The sequence below is a fragment of the Pseudophryne corroboree genome, chromosome 9, assembly GCF_028390025.1.
Source record: "Pseudophryne corroboree isolate aPseCor3 chromosome 9, aPseCor3.hap2, whole genome shotgun sequence".
In the NCBI taxonomy this organism is placed as follows: domain Eukaryota; kingdom Metazoa; phylum Chordata; class Amphibia; order Anura; family Myobatrachidae; genus Pseudophryne; species Pseudophryne corroboree.
In genome coordinates, this window is record NC_086452.1 from 373,827,580 (window position 1) to 373,844,926 (window position 17,347).

Genomic DNA, 17,347 nt, shown 5'->3' on the forward strand with positions numbered 1-17,347 from the left:
ATGCCAGAATGCAGCATACAGGGCCTCGTCGTTCCATGCCAGTTCAGATGCCAGGATCTGGAACTGTATAAGATATTGTCCTACAGTACGTGATCCCTGGCGTAAATGGAGAATCTCAGACGAAGCTGAAGTTACCCGGCCTGGCTCGTCGAAGATGCGCCTGAATGTTGACACAAATGCAGTGTAAGAAGATAGCAGGGTGTCGGACCTCTCCCATAACGGTGATGCCCAGTCAAGGGCTGAGCCACTGAGAAGAGAGATGATGTAGGCAATTTTTGTACGGTCACTGGGAAAATTGCCAGGTTGTAGCTCAAACTGAATCTCACACTGGTTGAGAAATCCCCTGCAGAATCTTGGAGATCCGTCAAATTTTGCTGGCGTTGGAAGATGAAGACGTGGAGCAGAAACGGGTAAGGTGGGTGGGGTTATAGTTGGAGTCACTGTGGTTGACGCACCGGACGCGTCTGATCCACGGAGGGTTGTCTGAATCCCATCCAGCCGAGTAGAGAGATCCTGGAGACAGCGGATGATGTGGCCCTGTGCAGCCTCCTGATGTTCAAGTCGGGCTGCCAGTTCTTGCATTGGCCTGGCCGCTTGATCCTGGTCCCCGGCTGGATTCATTAGGTCAGTGCTTACTGTCACAACTGAGGGCCTGAGCTGACGGGAGGCAGCCTCAGTTGTAGGGGCTGAGGTGTAATGGAACCTGGCAGGTTGTATCAGACCCCTAGACATATAGAAGAATTGCCCGAAGGCGTGACCACGACAACCAGGAATAAAAGTCAATGATGTTTATTTATGACAAACTCCATGCATCACAGTAGCAGTAAAAGAACATAAAAATCAGCAGAGAAATAATAATACAGTTCCTGGGTACTACAGGGTGGCAGGGGCCACAGAGCTCTGGTGGTATGAGACAGTTCTTATTATCTGCAAGTTGGAAAGTCCTTACCAGGCTCAACTGTAGCAATGAGGAAAGCCCAGGGTCGTACCAGCTGGTGTTCCAGGGAAAGCTGGACTGCTGTAGATAAAATGCTGCTGTGGGTACTGGTTAGAACCAGACAGGTGTTGGCACGGAGTGGGTACTGGCTGGAACCAGTTAAATAGTAAATAAAGCTTGAGAGCGATGCAATATAGATGAAATGTAGAATTTGAGAACGGAGAAATAATAAGACCGGTGGAGAGAGGTAAACTGCAGAAAGGACACCGGCCCTTTAAGAGAAGCTGTACACTGCTGGAAGCTGGGCTGGAAGCAGGTGATTGTTGTAGCTGGAAACAGGTGAGTCCAGAATGGATCGGAGAGTCAGGCTACACCGCAGATGGAATGCTGGTACACCGGCCCTTTAAGAGAAGCTGTACACTGCTGGAAGCTGGGCTGGAAGCAGGTGATTGTTGTAGCTGGAAACAGGTGAGTCCAGAATGGATCGGAGAGTCAGGCTACACCGCAGATGGAATGCTGGTGCGGGTCTCTATAGCAGAAGTCTGGAGACAGGAGCTGGAACCTGGAAGACAATCACAGGAGAGAGACAAACTGGAACTAGGTTTGACAACCAAAGCACTGACGCCTTCCTTGCTCAGGCACAACCTATTTATACCTGCAGCAAGGAAGGCATTTGCTAGGCAATTATGCAAATTATTAATACTGACAACGGATTGGTAGGAAAGATCAGCTGACAGAATCCAAGATGGCTGCGCCCATGCAGACACTTGGAGGGAAGTTTGGATTGTAATCCATGTGGTCTGGAAAACAGTAATGGCGGCGCCGGCCACCGGAGACAGGAGACGTCAGGCTGACAGATGCACATCCGACCACGCGGACACAGCGGAGGCCGCGGCTGACGTAATCGCCACTCTGAATGCAGAAGCTCAGGGACGGTGGCGGAGGCCACGGGAGACGCCATGCCAGATGTATAAGGCGTTACTGTGACTGCGTCCAGAGAGACAGGAGAGGATGCGGGAATGTGCACATCAGGATGACAGATGGGATCCGGTCCTGGAGCGCTGAGCCAGCCTTAGAAGGCATCTGATAGGTAAGAAATGGCGTCCAGATACCCGGATCGTGACACTCCCTTTGTACCACCTACGGCGCTATGGGATCTTAACGTGGTGTTGCTGTTTCTCCAATCTGACTGGTTTGAGCCTCTACAAGAGGTTGAGGTCAAGTTTCTCACGTGGAAGGCTGTCACTTTTTTGGCCTTAGCTTCTGCTAGACGTGTGTTGGAGTTGGGGGCTTTGTCATGTAAATGCCCATACTTGATCTTCCATGAAGATAGAGCTGAGCTTCGGAAACGTCAGCAGTTTCTAAGGAAGGTTGTGCCGGTATTTCATATCAACCAACCTATCGTGGGGCCAGTTGCTACTGACTCCTAAATTTCTTCAAAGTCCTTGGATGTTGTAAGGGCTCTGAAGATCTACTCGTCACAGAAAATCGGACGCTGTTAGTCCTGTATGATCCCAAGAAAATCAGGTTCACTATCCAGCATGCTTATTCTACGGCAGGATTGCCGTGTCCAAAATCTGTTTTGGCCCACTCTACTCGTAAGGTGGGGTCTTCCTGGGCCGCTGCCCGGGGTGTCTCGGCGTTACAACTTTGTCAAGTAGCAACTTGGTCGTGGTCGAACATGTTTGCAAAGTTCTACAAGTTCGATACTTTGGCCTCTGATGACCTGAAGTTCAGTCAATCAGTTTTGCAGGAGCCTCCGCACTCTCCCTCCCGTTCTGGGAGCTTTGATACATCCCCATGGTACTAATGTGGACCCCAGCATCCCCTAGGACGTAAGAGAAAATAGGATTTTAATTACCTACCAGTAATTCCTTTTCTCGTAGTCCGTAGAGGATGCTGGTCGCGCGTTCTTTTTCCTGCAGTTGTTATCTAGTTCAGTACAACTTTGCTGTTAGTTACGTACTGCGTTATTACTGGGTAAGTAATGTTTCAGCGGTTGCTGAGTTTTCAAGCTAGTTAACTTGATTGCCTTGTATGTGTGAGCTGGTATGAATCTCGCCACTATCTGTGTATAATCCTTCTCTCAAAGATGTCCGTCTCCTCGGGCACAGTTTCTAAACTGAGTCTGGTGGGAGGGGCATAGAGGGAGGAGCCAGCCCATACTCTCAAACTCTTTAAGTGCCAATGGCTCCTGGTGGACCCGTCTATATCCCATGGTACTAATGTGGACCCCAGCATCCTCTACGGACTACGAGAATAGGATTTACCGGTAGGTAATTAAAATCCTATTATTAGCATGCATTGCTATGGAGCCGGATGAAGGGGGGAGTGAAGAAACTTCTCTCCCCCCGTCACCTCCCCCCCGCCGCCGGGCGGCCGTTTGCCGTATTGGCAGTCGGGCAGCTCGGTGGCGGGTCGCCGAGTTTGTAGGACCCTTTACTCTCCTGACAAAACCTCTACTCTACACTATTGATAACTCACGATCTTATATAAGGTCTCTCAGTTTCAGTGCTGCCTTAGAAGGTCAGTGCAGTCCTCAGCAGCAGCAGCTCTTAATCGGTGTTGCAGAAACCACTGCCTTTAGTAATGGCCACCGGCTTCCGCTATACTGTGATAGCACAGGGGCAGCTGGGAGCAAGGAACTGAACTCCAGGAGTTAGCTCCGCCACCGCGCTTTGTTGCCTTTTTGTGCGGACCGCTGCTTGTACTACCTAAATCACCACCATTTGTTTGTGCCTGGTAACCCGCTAATCGGGAGCCAGGCATTATACCCACCAAGCTGCCCTTTGCTTGCTGGTGGTGGTTGTGGAAAGGGGGACAGAGAGTGTGCCGCTGAGCCGGGACCCCTGCATGAACTGCGAGCAGCTGCGGAGGGCCCCCCTAAACAGTCACAGATAGGCATGGGGCAGTCACTGCCTGTCATCTCCTCTTTCTTGACTGTAGAATCTCTGACTAGCATTTAAAAAAACTTTTTGCATTTGAGAAGTCCAGGATGTGACCAGCTCCCTTGGGCATTAACCACTTAACTGTTAAATTTTTCTCTCCAAAAACCGCTCCGAAATTGTCAGGTATTTTTAGGATTGATTTAGGTATAGAATAGTTAAATAAATTAACCAAAATGATTTTCTTTTTAAAAAAAACAAAACAAATAAAAAATTAGAAAAAAAAATTGGGAAAACATTGATGATTGAAACATCGCGACCATCGATGTTCGGGACATCGTGACCATCACGACTTCCCGTTTTAGGCATGTGGCCCTCAGCAGCCCCCGGAGCCCTTCAGAAAGGTGAGGGGCTGTGGTCTTTTTACATTTCACCAGTGGCTGCTAGTGTCTGCAGCTGCTGGATGGGAGGTGCTGCCAGGCTGACCAATCAGCAGTGATCAGTAGCGCGGCAGGCACTGGAGAAGAGGGAACCAGGAAGCAGATGCGACCATGTCAGGGAAAGCCCAGCCTGGTGTGGTCGCATCTGATGCGACCATGCCAGGCAAGTGGTTAAATTAAGAATTGCTTGTAGGAGTATAGAGGGGGAAGGGGGAGATAGTTACACTTCTAAATTCTTAAAGTGCCAGCTCCCGGTTAGCACACACAAATACAGATTTACTAGATTGCTAAAGAAGGTATAAACTGTGTAGCATAACATTATGCACAGTATTCTCAATGGGGGTCATTCCGAGTTGATCGCTCGCTGCCGATTTTCACAGCGCAGCGATCAGGTGACCTCTAGCATCTGACAGGGAGCACAGTGCTACAGCATTACCCGGAAGTGCCAGGAGCGCTCATTGCTGGTGCTGCCATGAGAAGATGCAGCTTTCTGCAAAACTGCATCTTCTGTCATGACACCCCTGGCAATGAGCATTACACCCAGAGCATGAAACCCCTGGCAATGAGCATGGAACCCAGAGCATGAAACCCCTGGAAATGATCATGGAACCTAGAGCATGAAACCTTGGCAAGGGGCAGATAATTTAACAGGAATTAGAAGCCTTACTGTGAGGAATAATGTGTAATAGGCATTATCAGAGGTGGATTGGCATGCTGGGACAGTGGGACGAAATACCGGTAGGCCAGTCCTTTATGCCCCTCAGCTGTCCTCTTCATGCTGACACCCAGGCCGGCTTTCACACTGCCTGCTGGAAGCAAGCTGCTACCCGGGAGACGCAGCTCTGGCACTTGATGATTCATCAGGGGGTGTGGCTACACAGGACTCAGCAAGAGGCATGGCTACATGGGACTCAGCAAGAGGCATGGCTACATGGGACTCAGCAGGAGATGGAGCTACATGGGACTTAGAAGACAGGCCCAGCATTGCTGCTCATGTCAAAGAGAGAAAGAGGAGAAGCTGATGCTGATCCATAGCCAGCCCAGCCAGTGAGAGTGCACTCTGCTGGTTTTATGGTACAGTGCTGTAAGAGGGAATGGAGGGAAACATGTATGACTGTCTCTGTGTAACTTGCATGTGAATTTGTGTGTGTGTCTTACATGTGTGGTGTGTGTAACTTGCATGTGAACTTCTGTGGGTGTCTTACATGTGTGGTGTGTGTAACTTGCATGGGAACTTCTGTGTGTGTCTTACATGTGTTGTGTGTGTAACTTGGATGTGAACTTCTGTGTGTGTCTTACTGTACATGTGTGCAATTAATAAAAATAATATTTTTTCTGACACTTTATTAAAAGCATTTTTTGGGGTCATCTATTGTAATAGTACCTCCACATTCAATAGAAACATGCACACAGAATTTACATAAATCAGGGCAAAGCTTCATGAGTGTCTAATTCCGCTATCTAAAATACACCCATAGACATATCAATAAATATAAAAGTACAGTAGTGTATGCAGACGCAACTACAGTAAGTGTTCATGCAATACTGTAGTGTGTAGTTCATTGACGTTAGAGAATCTTTTCTGTACTGTATGAGAAGGGACACAAGAGCTCGTGTCTGCAGTTCTTATCAGCTCTTCATTTACATACTGTATACATTAGTACTGTGTTGTAAATTTATTGTAACCTGACCTCCCTCCCTGTCTGTGAAATGGGAAGGGGGAAGCGGGATGGGGTGGGGTGAAGTGTTGGACAAATACCGTGTTATGCATAAAGTATCCATTCTCTCATCTGCTCAAGCATCCAATATGAGTGTCCAAGTCCCCTACACAAAAACCAATGCGAAGGGATCACTTTTATTTTTAGATTGCGTAATGAGACGCTCCTGCTGCATTGCCCTGTTTCATGTAAAACCTGTGTGCGTAGAGTATTTCTATTGAATGTAAAGTTACAGTACAGTACAGCATATTACAATAAAAAAAAGTGTCAGGGAAAAAAGGCATGAGCACACCTCATAACAGATACACAAGCTCATGTCTATATGTGCAGTAAGCAGTGATCCCTTGCAATTGGTTTTAGATTATGCCCTATTGGCTACAGGACTTGGCAGCTCACGTACTGTTCTGTACTGTAGCCCTCACTTCTGTGGACCATACTGTATTGTAGCTTAAACTTCTTGTTTTGCCTCTGTATACACTATATTTATTAATTGATCATTCTACGGGACCTCATTGCCCCTGTGTATTTTAGCTAGGAAATTGAGACGCTCCTTCAGCATTACCCTGTAACTTGCAAAACCTATGCCGTTGGTGGCTCCATAGCTGACAGCTTCCATGGGGCAAGGGATCACGGACAGCAGCCATTTTGTCAGTTTACTATGCGTCGGTCTAGTCCAGAGTATCGCAATGTGCATAGAGCTCGCTTATCCCTATTGCCCATGTGTATTTTAGCTAGGAGATTCAGACGCTCCTTCCGAATTGCCCTGTTACTTGCAAAACCTATGCCATCGCTGGTTCCATAGCTGATGGCTTCCACAGGGTCACGAGCAGCAGACATTTTGTAAACTTGCTATGCGATCGAGTACGGTGTATCGTAATGTGCATAGAGCTCGCAAATTCCTATCAACCCAGTGTATTTAAGCTAGGGTATTATGACACTCCTTCAGCATTGCCCTGTAACTTGCAAAACCTATGCTGTCACTGGATTCATAGCTGAGGGCTTCCACGAGGCAAGGGGTCACGGGTGGTAGCCATTTCAATCAAGTCTGGCCTGCTACAGAATTGTATGTGTACCGTACGGTCTATAGAACCTTATCCTCGTAACCACTGTATATTTTACAGTAGATTTTCTCCTGCAGCTTTGCCCTGCTTTATGTAAAACTTGTGTGCACACTTCTATTGAATGTGAAGGTATAGTACAATAGATCCAAAAATAAAAAATGAATACAGTGTCAGGAAAAAACTAACATGCATTCGCACTTTGGGAATCGAACCCGGGACTCTAAGCATGTGAAGCGGCACACTTCATCACTCAGACACGTCACCGCATGACGGATGCATGAGCACATTGGTCTTGATTATGCCATAATGGCTATGAGATTTGGACACTAACATATCCCTTACATCAATACACCACACTGTACCTGTAACATGTTCGTTTGCATCTGTATACACTACTGATTTTATTTGTTGATTTGTCTGCTGGACTTGAACGCTCACATATTCATAACCACGTTCATTTACGTTTGTATATACTATAGTACTGTATTTGTGTCTGTACACTGTAATATACTGTAGGACATACTGTAGCATATTGTAGCGTAATGAGACGCACCAGTAAAGTAGTTCTTACACTGTAGTTCGGTATTGTATTTTAATGGAGACCACACGCTTGCGCAATGGTGATTTTAAAAAGTGACATCTGGTGGATGATCGCAGGTATTACACTTAAAGGTAACGCCAAACGCTCTGTGCACCTACCTACGACTAGGCAAGCCTCATTACCCCCAGGCACGCTGTGTATGCCCGATCGTGACTAATGCCTCAGCAAGCCAAGATAATGGAGGCTCTATCTGTATATGCACTTTTTCTGTCTCTCTCCTGGTTTAATATTGATGAAATAACCTGAGGAGGGGAGAGGCCTCCAATCCAACAAAGTAGTTCTTACGCTGTAGTTCGGTATTGTATTTTAATGGAGACCACACGCATGCACAATGGTGATTTTAAAAAGTGACATCTGGTGGATGATCGCAGGTATTACACTTAAAGGTAACGCCAAACGCTCTGTGCACCTACCTACGACTATGCAAGCTTCCTTACGCCCAGGCACGCTACATATGCCCGATCGCGACTAACGCCTCAGCCAGCCAAGATAATGGAGGCTCCATCTGTATATGCACTTTTTCTGTCTCTCTCCTGGTTTAATATTGATGAAATAACCTGAGGAGGGGAGAGGCTTCCAATCCAACAAAGGATATGGTGATAGTATTAGCGCTTTTATAAGTGAAATATAATTTCTGTGTTTTTTTACATCTCTCAGCAGCCTGTGAGCCTCCCAGCAGCCCACTACCAGTGTAAAAGATGGAAGGGAGACCAGCAGTAACTGCAGAGACCACCGGCAAGCATAGGGCAGGTGAATATATTTTCTTTTTCATGCATTGCAGGGTTTCAGTGCTGAAAACCCTGCAACCCTTTTTTTATTGAATACCACAGGCATCCTTGTGCCCAACTGAATTCCCCCCTAGAGTTCTTTAATGGTTCTGTTGCATGTACAGAAAAGCTGAGTTGGGCCCACAGGAGAAATGATTGCATCGCTGGGTTCCCCACCTAATTTTGCTACGGTGCCGAACAATGTAAAATTCTGGGCACCAGAATAAAATTAGGTGTGGGAACTCGGTGATGTAGCACTTTGCTCCTGTATACACTACAGTAGACTGGCCTATGGTACTTCTGCTGTAGCTTTACGTTTGAGCATTACCTGACGTATTTAGTTTCAGTTTTAAAAGGAATGTAATATAGAAATTTTACTCATGGATTCATAATTGTAATTTGGAGGCAGAATGTATGAAGTGGAAGGATAACTAACAACACTGTATCCCCCATAGAAAACTAAGGGGGCTGCGGCTGCTGTACGTTATTTGCTCATGTCCGTTATTTGCTGGTGTCCTTCCTTCTTACAATTGGGTAATACTTAATATTTGCGGGTATACCGAAAAATGGGTGTTTTTGGAAAATATGGCACAAATATTTAATGATAAATAGGCCCCAGAGTGTTTATTTACAACTGTGTCAAGACTGCAGTCAATAAACCATCCCGCTACTGTCAGCTATTCAGTAACTAGTTTAATAGCTGATGTATATGTCATTATGGGGCACAAGAGCATTATTTTTGCTGATATATACAGTAGTACCTACTATATACAATATAGGTTTATAGTATAAGACAAAAAGCTGTACATGTTGTGCGCTCTGCCTTATGGGGGTTCAAGTTTTCTGGTTCATTGCATATTGAAGGCTGTATTAATACTTAATATGCAACAATAGTAATTTAGCATGGCTTGTGGTATAAGATAAATATAATATAATAGTAATAATTTGGTATATGATGCAGTAGATTAGGCTGTGATGTACACTAGCCCTGCATACTAATGTGTTTATGCTACAAATACAAGAATCTATTTGAATCCATTTGATTATTTAGTAAATTTTAGTGCATGCTGCTGGCATTTTGCTATACTGTATACAGGCACTGGCATGGCGGATTGGGATGCTGGGATACCATGGCGGTTCCTGGTTTGCCGGTCCCTTTGTCAAATAAATGTCCACGCATCCCCCCAATACCAGGCCAGCTGCCGCGATTGGAGCACAGACAGAGCCTGCCAGCCGCGGCTATTTTTTTAACAAACAGCGCCTCACTGTCTGCGGCACCAGTTCTATGAATACGGATCAATACGATGCAGTGTAATGTGTATAGTTGGCGATATGGTGCAGTGTAATGTTTATAAGGAGCAATTCAGTGTAATGTGTATGAGGAGCTATATGGTGTGGTCTAATGTGACTAAGGGCCGATACAGTGCAGTGTACAGTACTGTGAATACAGATCAATATAGTGCGTGTAATGTGTATAATGGGCGATACGGTGTGGTGTAATGTCTATAAGGAGCAGTGCAATGTAATGTGTATGAGGAGTTATACGATGTGGTGTAATGTGACTAAGGTATGATATGTTGTGGTGTACAGTACTGTGAATATGGATCAATACGGTGCGGCGTAATATTTGTATAATTGGTGATATGGTGCAGTGTAGTGTGTATAAGGAGCAGTGCGGTGTAATGTGAATAAGGAGTGATATGGTGTGGTGTAATGTGAATAATGGACACTATTGTGTGACATAACTGAGAGGGGAGCTGGGTCAGAGGTGGAACTAGCGGCAGGGCTAGGGGGCAGCAGCCAAAATCTTACCTGGGGCATCAATGTTTTAATTTTTCCCCCTGTGGTGTAGAGATGAGCGGGTTCGGTTCGTTGAGATCCGAAGCTCCCCGAACTTCACCTATTTTACAATGGTCCGAGGCAGCCTCGGATCTTCCCGCCTTGCTCGGTAAACCCGAAAGCGCCAGAACGTCATCATCCCGCTGTCGGATTCTCGCAAGATTCGTATTCTATATAAAGAGCCGCGCATCGCCGCCATTTTCACTTGTGTATTGGAGATTGAACAGAGAGGACGTGGCTGCGTTCTCTCCCTGAAAAGCTCTGTATCTGTGCTCAGTGTGCTGCAAATATCTGTACTCAGTGTGCTGCAAACATCTGTGCTCAGTGTGCTGCAAATATCTACGTTCTCTGCCTGAAAACGCTCCATATCTGTGCTCAGTGTGCTGCAAATATCTGTGCTCAGTGTGCTGCATTGTGGGGACCGCCAGTATATAATTATAGTAATACAGTACAGTAGGCCATTGCTGTATCTTGCAGCTATGTGTCAAGTATACTATCCATATCTGTGCTGCATTATTGTGAGCAGTATATAGTACGACAGTGCAGCATTTTGGTGACCAGCAGTATACATATAGTACAGTACAGTAGGCCATTGCTGTATCTTGCAGCTCTGTCAAGTATACTATCCATATCTGTGCTGCATTATTGTGAGCAGTATATAGTAGGACATTGCAGCATTTTGGTGACCAGCAGTATACATATAGTACAGTACAGTAGGCCATTGCTGTATCTTGCAGCTCTGTCAAGTATACTATCCATATCTGTGCTGCATTATTCTGAGCAGTATATAGTAGGACAGTGCAGCATTTTGGTGACCAGCAGTATACATATAGTACAGTACAGTAGGCTATTGCTGTATCTTGCAGCTCTGTGTCAAGTATACTATCCATATCTGTGCTGCATTGTTGTGAGCAGTATATAGTAGGACAGTGCAGCATTTTGGTAACCAGCAGTATACATATAGTTCAGTACAGTAGGCTATTGCTGTATCTTAAGTACAAGAAAGTAGAAGGGATGCAATCCTTAGCGCTATATTATAATACTTTAAGTGTACATAGATCAACAAATGCACAATACGTCCCTTTTAGTAGATCCTCCAAATTTTTCTTCTTTTGTATTCTTATAGTCATCCGATATTGTATTCCCGTGATGTGAATAATATATAAAAGATAAAAATTGGTATATGTGTAGAACAGTCTATATTTTCATACACCACACTGTATAGCAAGTCCTTTAAATGGATGATCAAAGACATAGTCTAGGCGTACCCCAACTCACACTATGCAGCGTAAAATTGTATATATAAAGGTATCTTTATCTTTCATTCCTTCACCAGATCACCAATTTAACTGTGTTTCTGAATTTGCGTACCTCACTCACTAGATAGATAGAATGAGGAAAGCACATAAAGGTATCTTTGTCTTCAGATGCGTACCCTACTTACAGGGTTTAAAGATGACCACAAGCGTATCAAGGTTTCTTTTCCCCTTTTGATTTTCCACTGGTGGTAGCCTTATACTTCTCCACAGTCTCTCTCGGTGTCAGGTATATGGGAGAAAAAAAGGACCAATGTGTAGACTGAACCAGTGAATTAGTGCAAAAAATGTACAAAAAGTTTTAATTAAAAGATACCTGTATATAAAGGTATCTACATATGTGTCTTAAAATATAATGATCCTTATAAAAAAAAGTACTCATTCCAGTGTATTTAGTTTCTTTATGAAATACACCCTAGTGATATAAAGTGATATAAATTTATAGTGAACGTACCCCACTTACACAAAGTGGGGGAAGTGTTATATATATAACGGTTTCTTTGTATAGAAGAAGAAAAAGAGGTTCTAGCGGGCGTACCCCACTCACAGTCTAGCTTATTCTTGTCATACACATCAGGGTTTCTTTTATATCCTCTCTCATACAGCTCTTCTGGAAATCTTCCAGCCAAATGCATGCAATTCCATAAATTTAAGAATCCACATGAGGATAAAAAAATTCTTATATTTTATTCCACACCACTCGCCACATGCGGGTAGGTAAAAACAACAATGTCCAGAACGATACAGTACTTACAAAGGTATGGAGGCAGGAAAAAGGTGGACATTTTTCTTCTACATCGAAAACCATAAAAAAATTAAAAAATTAAAAAAATTAAAAAACAATTCTTTACCTTACTGAGTCTTTAAAGGTAAAACTGGAAAAAATGGCTGTCCACACTCCTCCTGTCTTCTCCCATATACCTGACACCGAGAGAGACTGTGGAGAAGTATAAGGCTACCACCAGTGGAAAATCAAAAGGGGAAAAGAAACATTGATACGCTTGTGGTCATCTTTAAACCCTGTAAGTAGGGTACGCATCTGAAGACAAAGATACCTTTATGTGCTTTCCTCATTCTATCTATCTAGTGCAGGCCTGGCCAACCTGTGGCTCTCCAGATGTAGTGAAACTACACACCCCAGCATGCCCTGCCACAGTTTTAGCATTCCCTAATAGCAAAACTGTGGCAAGGCATGATGGGACTTGTAGTTTTACAACAGCTGGAGAGCCACAGGTTGGCCAGGCCTGATCTAGTGAGTGGGGTACGCAAATTCAGAAACACAGTTAAATTGGTGATCTGGTGAAGGAATGAAAGATAAAGATACCTTTATATATACAATTTTACGCTGCATAGTGTGAGTTGGGGTACGCCTAGACTATGTCTTTGATCATCCATTTAAAGGACTTGCTATACAGTGTGGTGTATGAAAATATAGACTGTTCTACACATATACCAATTTTTATCTTTTATATATTATTCACATCACGGGAATACAATATCGGATGACTATAAGAAGAATACAAAAGAAGAAAAATTTGGAGGATCTACTAAAAGGGACGTATTGTGCATTTGTTGATCTATGTACACTTAAAGTATTATAATATAGCGCTAAGGATTGCATCCCTTCTACTTTCTTGTACTTACCGTTTGTGTGGGAGTGTGGTGATACTCTAAGGGGGGACGCAGTTCAGGGCAGCTTGTAGGCGCCATTTTTGATAGGAGTCTCCACTCTTTATTATTGCTGTATCTTGCAGCTCTGTGTCAAGTATACTATCCATATCTGTGCTGCATTGTTGTGAGCAGTATGTAGTAGGACAGTGCAGCGTTTTGGTGACCAGCAGTATACATATAGTAAAGTACAGTAGGCTATTGCTGTATCTTGCAGCTCTGTGTCAAGTATACTATCCATATCTGTGCTGCATTGTTGTGAGCATTATATAGTAGGACAGTGCAGCATTTTGGTGACCAGCAGTATACATATAGTACAGTAGGCCATTGCTGTATCTTGCAGCTCTGTGTCAAGTATACTATCCATATCTGTGCTGTATTGTTGTGAGCAGTATATAGTAGGACAGCGCAGCATTTTGGTGACCAGCAGTATACATATAGTACAGTACAGTGGGCCATTGCTGTATCTTGCAGCTCTGTGTCAAGTATACTATCCATATCTGTGCTGCATTGTTGTGAGCAGTATATAGTAGGACAGTGCAGCATTTTGGTGACCAGCAGTATACATATAGTACAGTACAGTAGGCCATTGCTGTATCTTGCAGCTCTATGTCAAATATACTATCCATATCTGTGCTGCATTGTTGTGAGCAGTATATAGTAGGATAGTGCAGCATTTTGGTGACCAGCAGTATACATATAGAACAGTACAGTAGGCCATTGCTGTAACTTGCAGCTCTGTGTCAAGTATACTATCCATATCTGTGCTGCATTGTTGTTGTGAGCAGTATATAGTAAGACAGTGCAGCATTGTGGTGACCACCAGTATACATATAGAGTAGTACAGTACAGTAGGCCATTGCTATATCTTGCAGCTCCGTATCACTTCAAGTATCCCTATCTGTGCTGCATTGTTGTGAGCAGTATACAGTAGGACAGTGCAGCATTTTGGTGACCAGCAGTAGTAGTACAGACAGTACAGTAGGCCATTGCTATTGATATATTACCTGCATATAATTCCACACATTAAAAAATGGAGAACAAAAAGGTGGAGGGTAAAATAGTGAAAGATCAAGATTCACTTCCACTTCGTGCTGAAGCTGCTGCCACTAGTCATGGCCGAGACGATGAAATGCCATCAACGTCGTCTGCCAAGGCCGATGCCCAATGTCATAGTAGAGAGCATGTAAAATCCAAAAAACAAAAGTTCAGTAAAATAACCCAAAAATCTAAATTAAAAGTATCTGAGGAGAAGCGTAAACTTGCCAATATGCCATTCACGACACGGAGTGGCAAGGAACGGCTGAGGCCCTGGCCTATGTTCATGGCTAGTGGTTCAGCTTCACATGAGGTTGGAAGCACTCATCCTCCCACTAGAAAAATGAAAAGACTTATGCTGGCAAAAGCACAGCAAAGAACTGTGCGTTCTTCTAAATCACAAATCCCCAAGGAGAGTCCAATTTTGTCGGTTGCAATGCCTGACCTTCCCGACACTGGACGGGAAGAGGTGGCGCCTTCCACCATTTGCACGCCCCCTGCAAGTGCTGGAAGGAGCACCCACAGTCCACTTCCTGATAGTCAAATTGAAGATGTCACTGTTGAAGTACACCAGGATGAGGATATGGGTGTTGCTAGTGCTGAGGAGGAAATTGACAAGGAGGATTCTGATGGTGAGGTGGTTTGTTTAAGTCAGGCACCCGGGGAGACACCTGTTGTCAGTGGGATGAATATGGCCATTGACATGCCTGGTCAAATTACAAAAAAAATCACCTCTTCGGTGTGGAATTATTTTAACCTAAATGCGGACAACAGGTGTCAAGCCGTGTGTTGCCTTTGTCAAACTGTAATACTGTATGTAGGGGTAAGGATGTTAACCACCTAGGAACATCCTCCCTTATACGTCACCTGGAGCACATTCATCAGAAGTCATTGACAAGTTCAAAAACTTTGGGTGACAGCGGAAGCAGTCCACTGACAATTAAATCCCTTCCTCTTGTACCCAAGCTCCTGCAAACCACACCACCAACTCCCTCAGTGTCAATTTCCTCCTTAGACAGGAAAGCCAATGGTCCTGCAGGCCATGTCACTGGCAAGTCTGATGAGTCCTCTCCTTCCTGGGATTCCTCCGATGGATCCTTGAGTGTAACGCCTACTGCTCCTGGCTCTGCTGTTGTTGCTGCTGGGAATCGATCATCATCCCAGAGGGGAAGTCAGAAGACCACTTGTACTACTTACAGTAAGCAATTGACTGTCCAACAGTCCTTTGCGAGAAAGATGAAATATCACAGCAGTCATCCTGTTGCAAAGCGGATAACTCAGTCCTTGGCAGCTGTGTTGGTGTTAGACGTGCGTCCGGTATCCACCGTTAGTTCACAGGCAATTAGAGAATTTCTTGAGGTAGTGTGTCCCCGGTACCAATTACCATCTAGGTTCCACTTCTCTAGGCAAGCGACACCGAGAATGTACACAGACGTCAGATAGAAACTCACCAGTGTCCTAAAAAATGCAGTTGTACCCAATGTCCACTTAACCACGGACATGTGGACAAGTGGAGCAGGGCAGACTCAGGACTATATGACTGTGACAGCCCACTGGGTAGATGTATTGCCTCCCGCAGCAAGAACAGCAGCGGCGGCACCAGTAGCAGCATCTCGCAAACGTCAACTCGTTCCTAGGCAGGCTACGCTTTGTATCACCGCTTTCCATAAGAGGCACACAGCTGACAACCTCTTACGGAAACTGAGGAACATCATCACAGAATGGCTTACCCCAATTGGACTCTCCTGGGGATTTGTGACATCGGACAACGCCACCAATATTGTGCGTGCATTACATGTGGGTAAATTCCAGCATGTCCCATGTTTTGCACATACATTGAATTTGGTGGTGCAGAATTATTTAAAAAAAAGACAGGGGCATGCAAGAGATGCTGTCGGTGGCCCGAAGAATTGCGGGCCACTTTTGGCATTCAACCACCGCGTGCTGAAGACTTGAGCACCAGCAAACACTCCTGAACCTTCCCCGCCATCGTCTGAAGCAAGAGGTGGTAACGAGGTGGAATTCAAGCCTCTATATGCTTCAGAGGATGGAGGAGCAGCAAAAGGCCATTCAAGCCTATACATCTGCCTATGATATAGGCAAAGGAGGGAAAATGCACCTGACTCAAGCGCAGTGGAGAATGATTTCAACGTTGTGCAAGGTTCTGCAACCCTTTGAACTTGCCACACGTGAAGTCAGTTCAGACACTGCCAGCCTGAGTCAGGTCATTCCCCTCATCAGACTTTTGCAGAAGCAGCTGGAGAGATTGAAGGAGGAGCTAAAACGGAGCGATTCCGCTAGGCATGTGGGACTTGTGGATGGAGCCCTTCATTCACTTAACCAGGATTCACGGGTGGTCAATCTGTTGAAATCAGAGCACTACATTTTGGCCACCGTGCTCGATCCTAGGTTTAAAGCCTACGTTGTATTTCTCTTTCCGGCAGACACAAGTCTGCAGAGGTTCAAAGACCTGCTAATGAGAAAATTGTCAAGTCAAGCGGAACGTGACCCGTCAACAGCTCCTCCTTCACATTCTCCCGCAACTGTGGCTGCGAGGAAAAGTTAAAGAATTCCGAGCCCTCCGGCTGGCAGTGATGCAGGGCAGTCTGGAGTGAGTGCCAGCGCCGTAACTACGTGTGTGCCAAGGGGGCTTGGCACACAGCGCAGTTGCCCTGAGGGCGCAACGGCCAGCGGCATGTAATGAGTCAAATTGACTCATTACATGCCGCCTCTGTGTGCGCCGTGCGCGGCTGGAGGGAGAGGAGACCAGCGCCGGGTTCAAAGAGGAGGAGGGAGGGGGAGCAGGGAGCCGCAGCAGCGCTATTTGATTGGTAGTAAGCGCCGCTGCAGCATCCCCCTCTCCTTCTGTATTGGCTGCCCGGCGCTGCTATGGATGCTGGGATGCGGTTCCTTCATCCCAGCATCCATAGCAGCGCCGGGCAGCCAATACAGAAGGAGAGGGGGATGCTGCAGCGGCGCTTACTACAAATCAAATAGCGTGCTGCGGCTCCCTGCTCCCCCTCCCTCCTCCTCCTTCTCATCTCACTGCCTGCACTGAGAGGGAGATGCCAGCACGA

At 45.4% G+C, this 17,347-nt stretch overlaps 1 long non-coding RNA gene across 1 annotated transcript in view; it reads left to right on the plus strand.

Annotated features, from left to right (window-relative positions):
- The window catches only part of LOC134957048 (uncharacterized), a 218,265-nt gene that overhangs the window by 123,672 nt on the left and 77,246 nt on the right, over window positions 1-17,347 (plus strand). Inside the window, exon 3 of the long non-coding RNA XR_010186412.1 lies at window positions 8,300-8,392. This is a non-coding gene — a long non-coding RNA (uncharacterized LOC134957048). The remainder of the gene's footprint in view (window positions 1-8,299; window positions 8,393-17,347) is intronic.